We start from the raw sequence: 12,846 nt of genomic DNA, 5'->3' as shown, positions 1-12,846 counted from the left end.
CCAAACCTTCACTGGAACATCGTGCTAATGCATTCTGGATGGCGAGATGCATTGCTGTCGGTGTGAGATGAGTGAAGTTCAGCTTGTCGAAGACGACCTTGGGCATCATGCTAACGCTAGCCCCAAGGTCGCACAAGGCATGGCTGAAGTGTTGTGCTCCAATCGAGCATGTGATTTTTGGGCAACCTGGAGCCTTCTTCTTTTCTAGAGGTTTGTTGAGTATAGCTGTGCTACACTCTTCTATGAGCTTGACAACTTTCATGGTCGGCAACAGCCACTTGTTGTTTATGATGTCCTTGATGTATCGAGTGTATGTTGGTACATGGATTATGTCCAACAAGGGCAAGATGACATATATTTTCTGGATCATCTCAACAAAATGAGCGAACTGCCCGTCCACCACCGTCTTTCAGTTGCGAGTAGGAAATGACAAGAAGCTCGTATCAACAAACTCTTGTGGAGCCGTTTCCTTCTTGGGTGCCCTGGTATCTTCATGGGCTAATGGCCCTACTGCTTCTTGTGGTTCTGTTGCCTTTCCTACACGGTTAGGATATGGCAAATCACGAGTGGACTTACCACCTCTCGTGGTTACCGCATTTACTTTTTCAGAAACAAGAACGACAGTTGCAACTTGAGCTAATTGAGTTTCTATCATTTTATTAAAGCTCATTTGGTTTTTAAAAGCAGATGATAAAGTTGGTTTTTAAGAGCAGACGATAAAGTTTAAATTTTTATATTGAGACTTTCTAGGGTTTTATCATTGGTAGCAAGATTTTTATTTAAAAGTTCATTTATTTTAGCTTGTCCAAGAAATTTTAAAGATCTTTAAGGGAAGGTTGATTCGGATTGAAATTTGAATTGAAGTTGTTACCTCCCTGATATGGTGGGCGTGACTGATTCCACCCTTGGGCTCCTTGTAGACAATACCTATTGTTGTTATTCATGAAGGCCACTTCTTCACGGGTCTCGAGGCTGTCGTTCGTCGAGTGTCCACCATTGCTGCAGACTTCGCAGGCGGAGGGTGAGTCTACGGCCTGGGCATAGTTGTTCATGTGCTCCTTGAATTTCGCCCTTTCGTCTAGGCATTTCAGAAGGAAGTCCATCTTCGTGGTGAGCCTGTCCATCTCCTTGATGGTATGAATACCCTTGGTTCAAGGTTGGAGACATTCCTCACACCACCTTTGGTTGGAGACCATCTTCTCAGCCAGTGTTGTAGCTTTGGCGATGGTGAAGTCGAGGAAGGCTCCTCCAGCATCAGCATCGATGTAGGCTCTTGATGTTGGCGTTAGCCCACTTTAGGAGCTTTGGAAGATGAGCTAGTCATCCATCCCATGATGAGGACACGAGAGGAGGTATTCCTGCAGTCTCTCCCAAGCTTCTGAGGTTGACTCCATCCCTGTCTGCTGGAAACTTGAAATCTTCCCGCGCAGGGCATTTGTTTTGCTCAGCGGGAGGAATTTCACGAGGAACGCTGTGGAACACATATCCCACGTACTGACAACTTTCTTGTCCTTGTAGAACCATTGTTTCACCTTCCCTAGGAGTGAGAAGGGAAACAAACAGAGCCTGATAACGTCAGCTGTGACTCCCCGTATCACTACGGTTTCGCATAGCTCAAGGAAGTTCTGGAGATGAGCATTAGTGTCCTCGTTCAGCTTGCCATGGAATGGGATAGCTTACACCATATTAATGAGACATGATTTGAGCTCAAAATTCATATCCCCCATAGTGAAGTTGGGCCTGGTGGCCACATTGGTGGAGGAGGGGATGGAAAAGTCACAGAGAGTCTTCTCGGCCAAAGGCTCAGGTGCAGATGGTGCTTGAACGACTGGTTTGGTTGCCAAGAGAACGACTTGAGGAGGGACAATGCAAGGTCGGACCCTTCTCACGAGCTTCTCTGCATTTTCTATGAAGTTTGTCAGCAAGGAGAAACCAGTCATACACTACTCTGCTTTTATCCATCAGGAGAAAACAAAAGCAACATTAGCCTATATAAGCAGTAGCTACCTCTTAAACACATAGCCAAGAATATGTGCTTGTAAATCTTTTAAACCAGTGCCATCCCTGACAATGGCTCCAGAAATGCTTGTTGGTATTTCTTAATGTTTACAGATAAATCCATAAGTGTCCGGATATACCATTGTAGCATTTCACCCACAGAGTATTATGGTATCATTATTTATATTGTCCCAAAAGATGGCATGGTGTAAAAGAGTTTGCTAGGCACATAATCAGTACAATATGATTAAGATATAGACTACATGTCATACAGGGGTAAGTCATGGTAAATGATAATTGGGGGTAATATGACACACAGAGGCCAATCTTAAGAATAAAGAAAAATGAATAAACCTAAGTTTAGTGGGAGCACAGGCATCTAATGGAATTTATCCAAGTATACAGAACCTGCTCTAGTCCCCATGGGTCTCCCACCCTTCAGATGGACAAGTAATGAACTAGAGAAAGCCCAAAGGGCACACCAAACCATTGCCTTAGCATGGATTTCTAGGCTAACATATGAATTGCATAACATAAGGAAGCACACAACATGGTATGACAATCTCCCAAGATAGTATAGCAACCATGATGATACTCTGAATTATAGATAAATTCATGACAAGTCAAATACAAAGCACTTGTTAGGATTACAAGTCACAACTAGAGAGAGGGAGAGAGGCTTCAAATGTGGTATGTGTTGTGAGGGCTTTCATCTCCTCCTTTTATAGCTTCCAAGAGTGGTTCCCGATGGATGTATATTTGGAAACATGGCAAACCAACTTCAAGATGATAAGAGTGAATCTGCCGCCAAGCTGCACCTGGATCGGAGCCGGGCCAGGTTCGGCCGACCCTCGGCTGACCATCTAGTGACCCCCTGGCCATCGCCTTTGGGTGACTGGCTGACTCGTGGGTCCTCTTCTAGATTTTTTGTTTTTACCGCCTTTGTAAGTCAGTTTACCCTGCCTTGTGGGCCCTGTTGGCATTTCTTAGCATTATCACCAGGATTGTTAGTCCCAGGCAATGATGCCAGAAATCCATGTTGGTATATCTTAACTTTTACAGAATAAATCCGCAAGCGCACGAATATATCGTCGTAGCATTTCATCTGGAGAGTATTCAGGTATCATTATATATATTTTCCCAAAGGATGGCATGGTGTAAAAGAGTTCACTACGTACATAATCCGGAGAAGATTCTTAAGCTATAGACTATATTTCATATAGGGGTAAGTTATGATAAATGATGTATAAGGGTAATGTGACACACACAAAAGCTAATCTCATGAATAAAGAATAACAAATAAACCAAAGGTTAGTTGGAGCATAGGCATACAAGGTTGTCCTAGTGATATCTACTCAAGTTAGCAAGGGTTATCCAACACATGGTTAGGATTAGATTTAAGCATTCAACATTATGGGGAGACTATCCAGTACTATTCTGCTAGCAACCTGGAATAGCACCTTAGACTCCTTCACCACATTCGAATGTGGGGGACTACAAGGGATGAACATGGCTGTCACCACCTGCCGCCTACCCCGATAGGTCGTGGGATGTAGTCATATTCGATGGATTCTACGTGCCTAGGGCACCACGCCCGTGCACATGATCACTACTCTAGCCCCCTCTAGAACCCCGACTATGATGATCGACTGGCATAGAACTAGAGCAAGCTCGAAAGCACACCAAAACGATGTTGAGACTTAAAGCTAAGCTAAACATGGTTATATAACTTGAAGAAGCATAAGACATGGTATAGCATACTATAAAGGTAGCTAGATAACCATGAATCAACTCTATATTATGAGTAGAATATCGACAAGTTGGATACAAAGCCATGCCAATGGCCGAAGGTTGCTCAATGACCTTGAGGACGAATTGGATTCACTAAGTGAGAAAACTAGAATAGCTCCACTAGCCTAAGGATTACAAGTCACAACTAGAGAGAGAGATGCTTCATGTGTGGTGTGTGGAATGAGGGGGTGCTCCTCCTCCTCTTACAATATTCCAAGGGCGGTTCCCGCTGAGGTAAGTAAGGAAACATTGGAAACCGACTTGAGGATGGCGATGGCTCCCTTCCCTCCAAAGTTGAGGGGGACAGGAAGCCGGCCAGGTTTGGCCAACCCCCTGGGTTTGCCGACCCCAGGTTGGCCCCCCTCAGCACCGCCTTTGCATGGCAGGTTGACAGGTGGGTCCTGGTCTTGAGTCTTGGTGTTTGCCGCCTTACTGCGTCGGTTTGACCTACTAGGTGGGCCCTTCCTTGTATGTGTGATGCAGGACAGGATCTTCTGTGTGCTTCTTCTGTGTCCTCTGCGTGTTTTCATCTTATTTTGGACTTGAATCCCTAAAATGGGTTGATAGACAATACATCTGTGGAACTAGGTTAGCGATACAAATATGCAAGTAAGGTAATTCCTCCTTACTCCTAAGTCTAGCTGGCGGTTGAACTTTTTAGTTAAGGACCGCCAACGGGCCCTCTTTATAAGTGTGACGCAGGGTGTGATCTTCTGTGTGTTTCTGCTGTGTCTTCTATGTGTTTTCCTCTTATTCCAGACTTGTGTACCTGAACTAGGTTATTGTAAACACAATAAGTGAGTAAGGTGTATGTTTTTCATTATTCGTGAGTATAGATGACGGTGGGATTTCTCAATTAAGGACCGTTAACAGTCCTCCACCTGGACAATCTCCTCCTCGGTCGGTGGGTCCTCCCAGCACACCTGGTAGACTGGCGCATGCCCGGTCCGGGGAGGGAGGCCAGTAGCCGGGATTGCTACGATGAACCACTCCTTGTTCCACTCCTTGTTGCTGTCCTGGAGGGTGGACTCCAGGTATTCCCGCCCCTGGTGGAGCGAGAAGGCGGCCCCGCCCACCATGTTCAGGCGGATCGTGGAACGGTTGCCCCTCAGGCGGTATAGAGCCCGCCACAGGTTGAAATGGGTAGTGATGCCTAGGTAGCTCTCACAGTTATGAATAAAAATCACAATCCGCACGATTGAGTTCGGCTTGACGTGGGTTACCTCGAGGCCGTAGAAATGAAGAAGCCCGCGGAAGAAGGCTCCCACGGACCATGGGCAGGCTGAAGCCCTTCTCGTAGAAGGACCGGAAGACCACTATCTCAGTCCAGTCCTCCGTGGGGAACTCCTGATTGTAGCATCATTTTCACCTGGAGATCGCCTTCTCGGGGAGGATGCCGCGCACCACCATGTCCGTTAGGTCCTCCTCCATCAGGATGTTGGGCACCCACAACTCGCTGGGTGGTGTTGGGAGGTCGTCGAAGTTACCGGCCGCCAGCAAGGCGAGTGTTGGCACTTCTTAAGCCTAACAGATTAACCTACAAGCATACGAATAATGTTGTAGCTTTCACCTGGGAGTACTCCAAAGTATCGATTTCCACAGGGAATGTGAATTATACTAATCCTAACTAATTCATCTGAGGGTAAGTTTGATGATGAAGGAAGAGAGTAAAGGACAGAGGGTAGAGAGGGTACTTGCTAGATAACTAAGTCTGACTGAGCAATTGAGGAAATCAGGAATTACCTACACTGTCTACTTCGGGCACCTAGACCGGACAAACTCTAGAAAGGGATGAGAAGGGGAGTTTGTGTAGTTGTTGACGGCTCTTAAGTACAAAATTTATGTCCTCAACTCCTGCATGAGCACATAAATCATGAACATCAACAGTAGTGGTAGGAGTTATTACTAACAAATTCCACAAGTGTTGGTGATCATTGATTTCAGGAAGTCATGTCTGCAATTGCAGCAAAACATGCATAGAACATAGAGGAAATACACAAAAGATCACATCCTGCATCACACAAGAATTTAGGGGCCCACATCCCAAGAGAAAACACACCCAAGAGGCGAAGAAACACACCTCCAACCAATAAGAGGCAGGCACATGGATTCATGGGCCCACAAACAAGTGGAAACCGCCTAAACTTATCGCCAACCACCCTATACCCAATTGGGGACCCACCTGGCACTGTCCCAGATGGAAGGCAGGCCCAAAGCGAGTCTTACCCGAGACATCGACGTTGAACTTATCTAAGTGCTATACCTAGGAATCCTCTCTACCCTTCGCCTACCTTATCTTGTTGGTTGTCTTGGATACTAGAGTCGTAGGTTTACACACACGTTCCATTGGATTGGATACCCTTGGAACATTCTTCTCTGAGGGGAAAGCTACAATAGTATCTGTGTGATTGCGGATTCACTTTCACAGTCGTTAAAATGCCCAATAGCAGTCTACTCCTAAGTCCTACAACACAAACTGCTCTCACATGGTGGAATACATAGGCTAGACAGGGCTGTCACCAGCTGCCGGCTACCACAACTATCCGTGGGGTTGGGTGCAAACCAAGGTAAACTAAAGTCTAGACACCACGTCTACACTAGTCGATTACTACTTCACTCCATGTTATCGAAGAGCACCCAAAGCTAGTAAGATAAAGTTACTAAACAATGAACGAGGAACCCGTAGACAACGGAAGTAATTACTAATGCTCAATTAACTAAAAAGACTAGAGTTACCAGAAAAGACCCGAATGTTACTCAAATTGAGCTGCATCTGACGAGGTACAAGGGGGAAGAAGTGCTGACACTCCAGCGCCTCTCCAGCACTCTCACCTCGCCTTTCTCCCTATTTTCTTTTTCTATGCTTGCAGGGCTTCGCCTTGGAGCTTATCTTCACTTGTGTCTTGATCTATGGTGCCAAAACACCTATTATAGTGCTTAGGTGGCTTGGGGTACTTGTAGGAGAAAGTTGAGGTCGGTTCGCTATGGGCTTGGTTCGGCCGGACACATGCACTTTGGCCGAACCACTTGATCAATCGACTTATGCGCTCTGGATTGCTTCCTGAGGTTGGTGTGACTCTGTTCAAGGCGATTATGCATACGTGGAGGACAAGGGGAGTTTGGCCGAACCCAAGGAGTTTGGTCGGACTCCACCCAGGGCCTCTGCACCCTCCGTTCCACCCACGTCTCCCTTGGACGGCGTGTGATGCATTCCAAGGAGTTCGGTTTGTTTTCTTTCTTTTGTGGGCCCATGGATCCAAGGCTCTTTCCTAGGAGCTCTCGGATCGAACTGATGTCAAACCAACGCATACGATGTGTTCCAAGTGTGTTTCCTTGCATGTGGACAAAGATAGGCTAAAATGGGCTTGGTCCATGTTCGGCCGAACTAAAGGAGTTCGGCCAAACCAGTACTTTGGCCAATTCAGCCCAAATTTGTCTGGCACAGTCCTGAATTCATGTAAACACCAAAACTTGTAGGACATTGGAGATTAAGCCCTATATATGGTGTTTCCATTCAAATGATCATATCATTAACTTGTTGGAGGTTGAAAATTCTGGGTTAACGATCTCCAACAGCGGGTGCAGAGGAATCGCTGGCCATCGCAAGACTCGACAGAGCTGGAACCTTGTGAAGAGGTGGTGGCTAAGGTGGGAGATTCGAGGTGAGAGCTTGAAGATCGTTGGCGAGATCTAGAATGGCTCGATGGTGGGGGAGAAGGAAGAGGAAAGCAGGAGCGAGTGGATAACGAAGCGTCGCATCGGTCCCTTTTATATCAACCGGAGACCTAACGGCCGGCTCTGTCCCTTATGTAGAATTCGAATCGCCCTTAATGGCAGGCGGGGATGGAGTGTGTGTTAGAAGGAGCAGCAGAATGGTAACTTCTTTAACGGGGTGGTGAGTCCCAATGGTAAAAAGCTTCATCGTCCAAAGAGGGCCAACGATAAAAAGAAAGACGACGTCAACTGGCCAACAGTGAAATTTTATGCGGTGCGTTGGAAGATCTATCCGTAGATAGATCGGGGCCGGATGGTGTTTGATTGTTTGGATTATTTTTATGGAATGAAATCTGAGTCGACTCGACGTGTCTCTGTGACTCCGCCAGTGACCCTGCTTAGGGGCTAGGCCCCGCAAATCAACTCTGCGTGTCTCTGTGACTCTGCCTGTGACCCTGCTTGGGGGCTGGGCACTGCTAATCAACTCGGCGTGTCTCTATGACTCTGCCAGTGACCCTACTCGGGGGCTGGGCGTAGCTAATCAATTCAGCATCTTTCCCTGACTCCGCCAGTGAACATGCTCGGGAGCTGGGCATCGTTAATAAACTCGGTGTGTCAGTGACCCTGATCGGGGGCTGGGTGCCACTAATCACCTCTGCACGTCTGTGAGACTCCACTAGTCACCCTGTTGGGGGGCTGGGCATCGCTAACTGACTCGGCGTGGCTCTATGACTCCGCTAGTGACCTTGCTTGGGGCTGGGCGCTGCTAATCAACTCAGTGTGTCTCCATAACTCTAGTAGCGACCTAGCTTGGGGGCTGGGTAACACTAAAAAGTCTGGGATGTCTCCGTGTGTTCCGACTATTGCAGAAACCGTAAAATCTAATTTATTGACCCTCGAAACGCTTCAATGAACCCTCCCGAGGCTCGGGGGCTTCACCCAACGGGTGCACCTAGGGGTGCATCACGTTGAAGATTGAATCTTGGGCAGGATCTTGCCGATGTCAAGACCATTGGGGAGGTTGGAGATCTAGGAAGAGTGCTTTAACCGTTATGAGCACCGGACGACTTCGTGGCTTCATCAGGAATCGACTCAGCAATCTGGTGGTTGGGGGCTTGATCGAGGTATACCTCAGTATGTCCCTGCTGAGTGGGGTTCGGATCTTCAAAAGACTACCCTGCGTAATGACTCGGTGGACAAGCACTCGGCTGAATGGTGGAAGGGTCCTTTTGGATCAGGATATGGATCATACCTTGATGACCCTGATATTGTGTATCTTAACCGACTCATTTCCTTGTACAGGAACCCGAGTAAATTCTTAACCTAACTTGTAACCCACGACAACTCGGATATATGAGGGGGTTGTGGGGGTACCCAACAACACAACGAGCCATCCCATCTAGAAACCCTAGCCATTCAATACAACATAGAACACAGCATGTAGGGTGTTATGCTCTCGGCGGTCCGAACTTGTCTAAAAGCCTTGTGTCTTGTGTTACCATCAAGTTCTTGTCCATGCGATCTCTTCAACCTCAAATCTACTAACTGAGGATACCTCGGGTGGACTTGCCAGAATACAAATTCGATAGGAGGATTGCATGCCCTTCCAGTAAACGAACCTACCTTGTGGAGTTGATGTGATGATCAGACCCCGTTGGGCGCTTGATAAAGCCGTCCCATCATCAGAGTACAAGTCGTAGTCGTGGGTTGAGAATTCTTGCTAACATGCGGTGGCGAACCCTTCCCTAGATCAGAGTAGTCGATCCGAGTTGTCTTCCAATATGGACTGGAGTCCAGATCGGGCTACCTCCTGAAAAACAGTGGCGAAATTGCGGAATCCGACCAGGAATCGGCTCGGGTGGGTGCTCGATGGAGTTGGATCTAACTTGAGCAACCCAGTATGTTTTGGTGTTTACCACAACGCCCACCAAGGGATACCCCCAAGGTGGTGAGGTTGTAGATAGGTGTCGTCGAGATCAGGAACTCGAAGGAGCAAGGAACACAAAGTTTAGACAGGTTTGAGCCACCGAGAGCGTAATACCCTACGTCCTATGTAGTTTTTATTGCCTTAGGTGGTGATCGGCTGATCTGATGTTTGGATGGGGTACCTATCCACCCTTATGGGAGGACAGGGTTACATGGAAGTCCTAGTCGGATAGGAGCCCAGAAGTCCTATCCAAGTACTTTTCGGATAGTTTCCTACTATATCCGACTAGTTTTACTACTGTATGAGTAGTTCTAGTGCGCTATGAGTAGTTACAACAGATGTAGGATGTGGGCCATGTCCCATCCCTTATCCTAGGATATGTATGCTATGTGCACAGTCCCGTGGGCCTGGGTCTGACAAGCCCCCGAGCTCTTCATAGTCGAGTACTACAGGCGTCCGAGTACTTCTGAAGGCATCTTCAAGTTCTCCCGAACTCCATCTTGAAGGTGTCTTCCAAGCACTTCCTTGGTTGCATCGAGGCTGTGAGGTGCTCATGCCCTGAGTAGTTGTCAAGTCTTCTTCTATATGGGGTGCGATTGTACTCACACTCCATATGGAGTAGCTCCCGAGCCTTAGGTTGACTCGTAGAATCAGGCGGAGGGTCAATTTAGTCTTGAGTATTCTGTCCTTATCTTTCAAAAGATTCGAAAAATAAGTCGCTGATGACACGTGTCATGCAGGCCTCGAGCCTTGAATCCAAATCCCCAAAGTTTGGAATAAAGGATCCAAAGAATCATGGCATGCAAAAACGTAAAGATTTGATGGTTAAGATTGGCAAGTTGGTTCAGAAATTTGAAAAATCGCTTTTTGGAATGAATTCCCTGAAAAAATAGTTAAGCAAATAACTTCACCAAAAAGCGCCCTAAATTACCACACAAATCAAACCTTGGTCGCTGAGAGCCGTGTCGTATCCAGCCCCCGAGCCTGGGAGCTAGATGAGTGGCACAAAATACACCTAGTAGTCGGTAGCGCCAGCCCCCAAGCCTAGGCATTGGCCAAGTTGCCGCTAGATCTTGAACTCTCAATGAAGCCGACTAGTCGGAATTGATTCCAACTAGTTTTGTAGGCGAGACGAGTAGTCGAAGTAGTCGACGACGCGTAAAACTAGTCGGGAACTAGTAAACGCAGTGTCCTGGGACCGAGGCCCCTTCAGTAACATAGAGTACTAGTTGGGAACTACTAATCTGACCGTTACTGAAAGCATGCGAGTGAAGCCCCTTTAGTAAACTCCACGTAGTACTAGTCGTGAACCAGTAAATGGAGTAGTACTGGCAGTATGGGAGCGATGCGCTTGCAGTAAACTTGACGTAGTATCAGTCGTGAACTAGTAAATGGAGTAGTAGTGGAACTATGGTAGCGAGGCCTTTGCAGCAAACTCGGTGTAGTACCAGTCGTGAACCAGTAGACGGAGTAGTACTGGAATTATGGGAGCGAGGCCTAAGCAGTAAACTCGACGTAGTACCAGCCATGAACCAGTAGACGGAGTAGTACTGGAAGTATGGGAGCGAGGTCCATGCAGTAAACTTGATGTAGTAACAATCATGAATCAGTAGATGGAGTAGTACTGGAAGTATGGGAGCAAAGCCCATGTAGTAAACTCGACGTAGTACTAGTCGTGAACCAGTATACGGAGTAGTACTAGGAGTTGGGAGCAAGGCCCATTTAGTAAACTCGACATAGTACCAATCGTGAACCAGTAGACGGAGTAGTACTGGAAGTATGGGAGCAAAGCCCATGCAGTAAACTCGACGTAGTACCAATCATGAACCAGTAGATGAAGCAGTACTGGGAGTATGGGAGCAAGGCCCATGCAGTAAACTCGACGTAGTACTAGTCGTGAACCAATAGACGGAGCAGTACTGGGAGTATGGGAGCAAGACCCATGCATTAAACTCGACATAGTACCAGTCATTAACTAGTAGATAGAGTAGTACTGGGAGTATGGGAGTGAGGCCCATGCAATAAACTCGACGTAGTACCATTCGTGAACTAGTAGATGGAGTAGTACTGGAAGTATGGGAGGGAGGCCCATGTAGTAAACTCGACGTAGTACAAGTTGTGAACCAGTAGGCGAAGTAGTACTGGGAGTATGGGAGCAAGGCCCATGCAGTAAACTCGAAGTAGTACTAGTCATGAACTAGTAGACGGAGTAGTACTGGAAGTATGGGAGCGAGGCCCCTTCAGCAAACTTGCACGTAATACCAGTCGTAAACCAGTAAAACAGAGTTGTACTGGAAGTATGGGATCGAGGCCCATTCAGTAACATAGAATACTAGTCAGAAACTAGTAATTTGAGCATTACTGGAAGCATGGGAGCGAGGCCCCTTCAGCAAACTTGCACGTAATACCAGTCGTAAACCAGTAGAACGGAGTTGTACTGGATGTATGGGAGCGAGGCCCATTCAGCAAACTTGCACATAATACCAGTCGTAAACCAGTAGAACGGAATTGTAAAGGAAGTATGGGAGCGATGCCCCTTCAGTAAACTCTATGTAGTACTAGTGTAAACTAGTAAACGGAATAGTACTGGAAATATTGGAAGGTGTCTGGAAGTCAATTAGTAAGGGAGAAATAAATCTTGCTGGTAGCTTCAGTTTATTTCATGGGCGGACCATGAGAATTCACACGCTGCCATGAAAAAACGTCACGGTCTGTCCAAAGGGATTGACGACGAGGTCCTTCACTTGATCTTGATTAGTTGCTTGGGCGGACCAAGACAAGTCGTATGTAGCCATGCGAAGATATCTCAGTTGGCCCGAAGGAAGTAACGATGAGGTCCTTCACTTGATCTTGATCAGTTGCTTGGGCCGACCAAGACAAGTCGTATGTAGCCATGCGAAGATATCTCGGTTGGCCCGAAGGAAGTGACGACGCAATCCTTCACATGCGTTGTTACGAAAGTAATCGTTGTGCGAACATGACTCGGCTAGCCCGAAGGAATTCCTTGGGCGGGCCAAGACAGTTCGTACGGAACTGAAATATGGATGAACGGACAAGCCCTATTTTGGGTAAATTCCTTGATTCCCTGACCGAGTGGTTGAACGAATTCTTTGGAAAAAACCCCTTGTTTCGAGATAAAACTCAAGACAATGGTTAAAGAAGTTCCCTAAAGATCTTCGTAAAACCTCCTTGAAACAGTTCTGAGTCTTCATTGGGGTAGCCGCCTTGTCGTGCCCAGCCCCCGGGCGTAGAAACCAAATGAGCATGGATAGTTGTTGATCTTGATTCGTGAGTGATTGCCGATGAAGCCGTATCGTTCGTTGATGGAGCCACAACGGTTTGTTGATGAGACCCGACTAGTCGGAATCAATTCCAACTAGTCACTGATGGAGTGAGTGCCGCTCCGGACTAGTTGT

At 47.1% G+C, this 12,846-nt stretch overlaps 1 non-coding gene across 1 annotated transcript; it reads left to right on the top strand.

The window, feature by feature from the left end:
* The first annotated feature begins 1,326 nt into the window (after positions 1-1,326).
* Positions 1,327-1,433, top strand: LOC112898631. Its single transcript, XR_003229893.1, has one exon. It is a non-coding gene; the product is annotated as a small nucleolar RNA R71 (small nucleolar RNA).
* Positions 1,434-12,846: the final 11,413 nt, after the last annotated feature.

The sequence above is a fragment of the Panicum hallii genome, chromosome 6 (assembly GCF_002211085.1).
Source record: "Panicum hallii strain FIL2 chromosome 6, PHallii_v3.1, whole genome shotgun sequence".
Taxonomy (NCBI): domain Eukaryota; kingdom Viridiplantae; phylum Streptophyta; class Magnoliopsida; order Poales; family Poaceae; genus Panicum; species Panicum hallii.
Note: the sequence above shows the minus strand (reverse complement) of the source record. Positions and strands in the feature narration are given on the sequence as shown.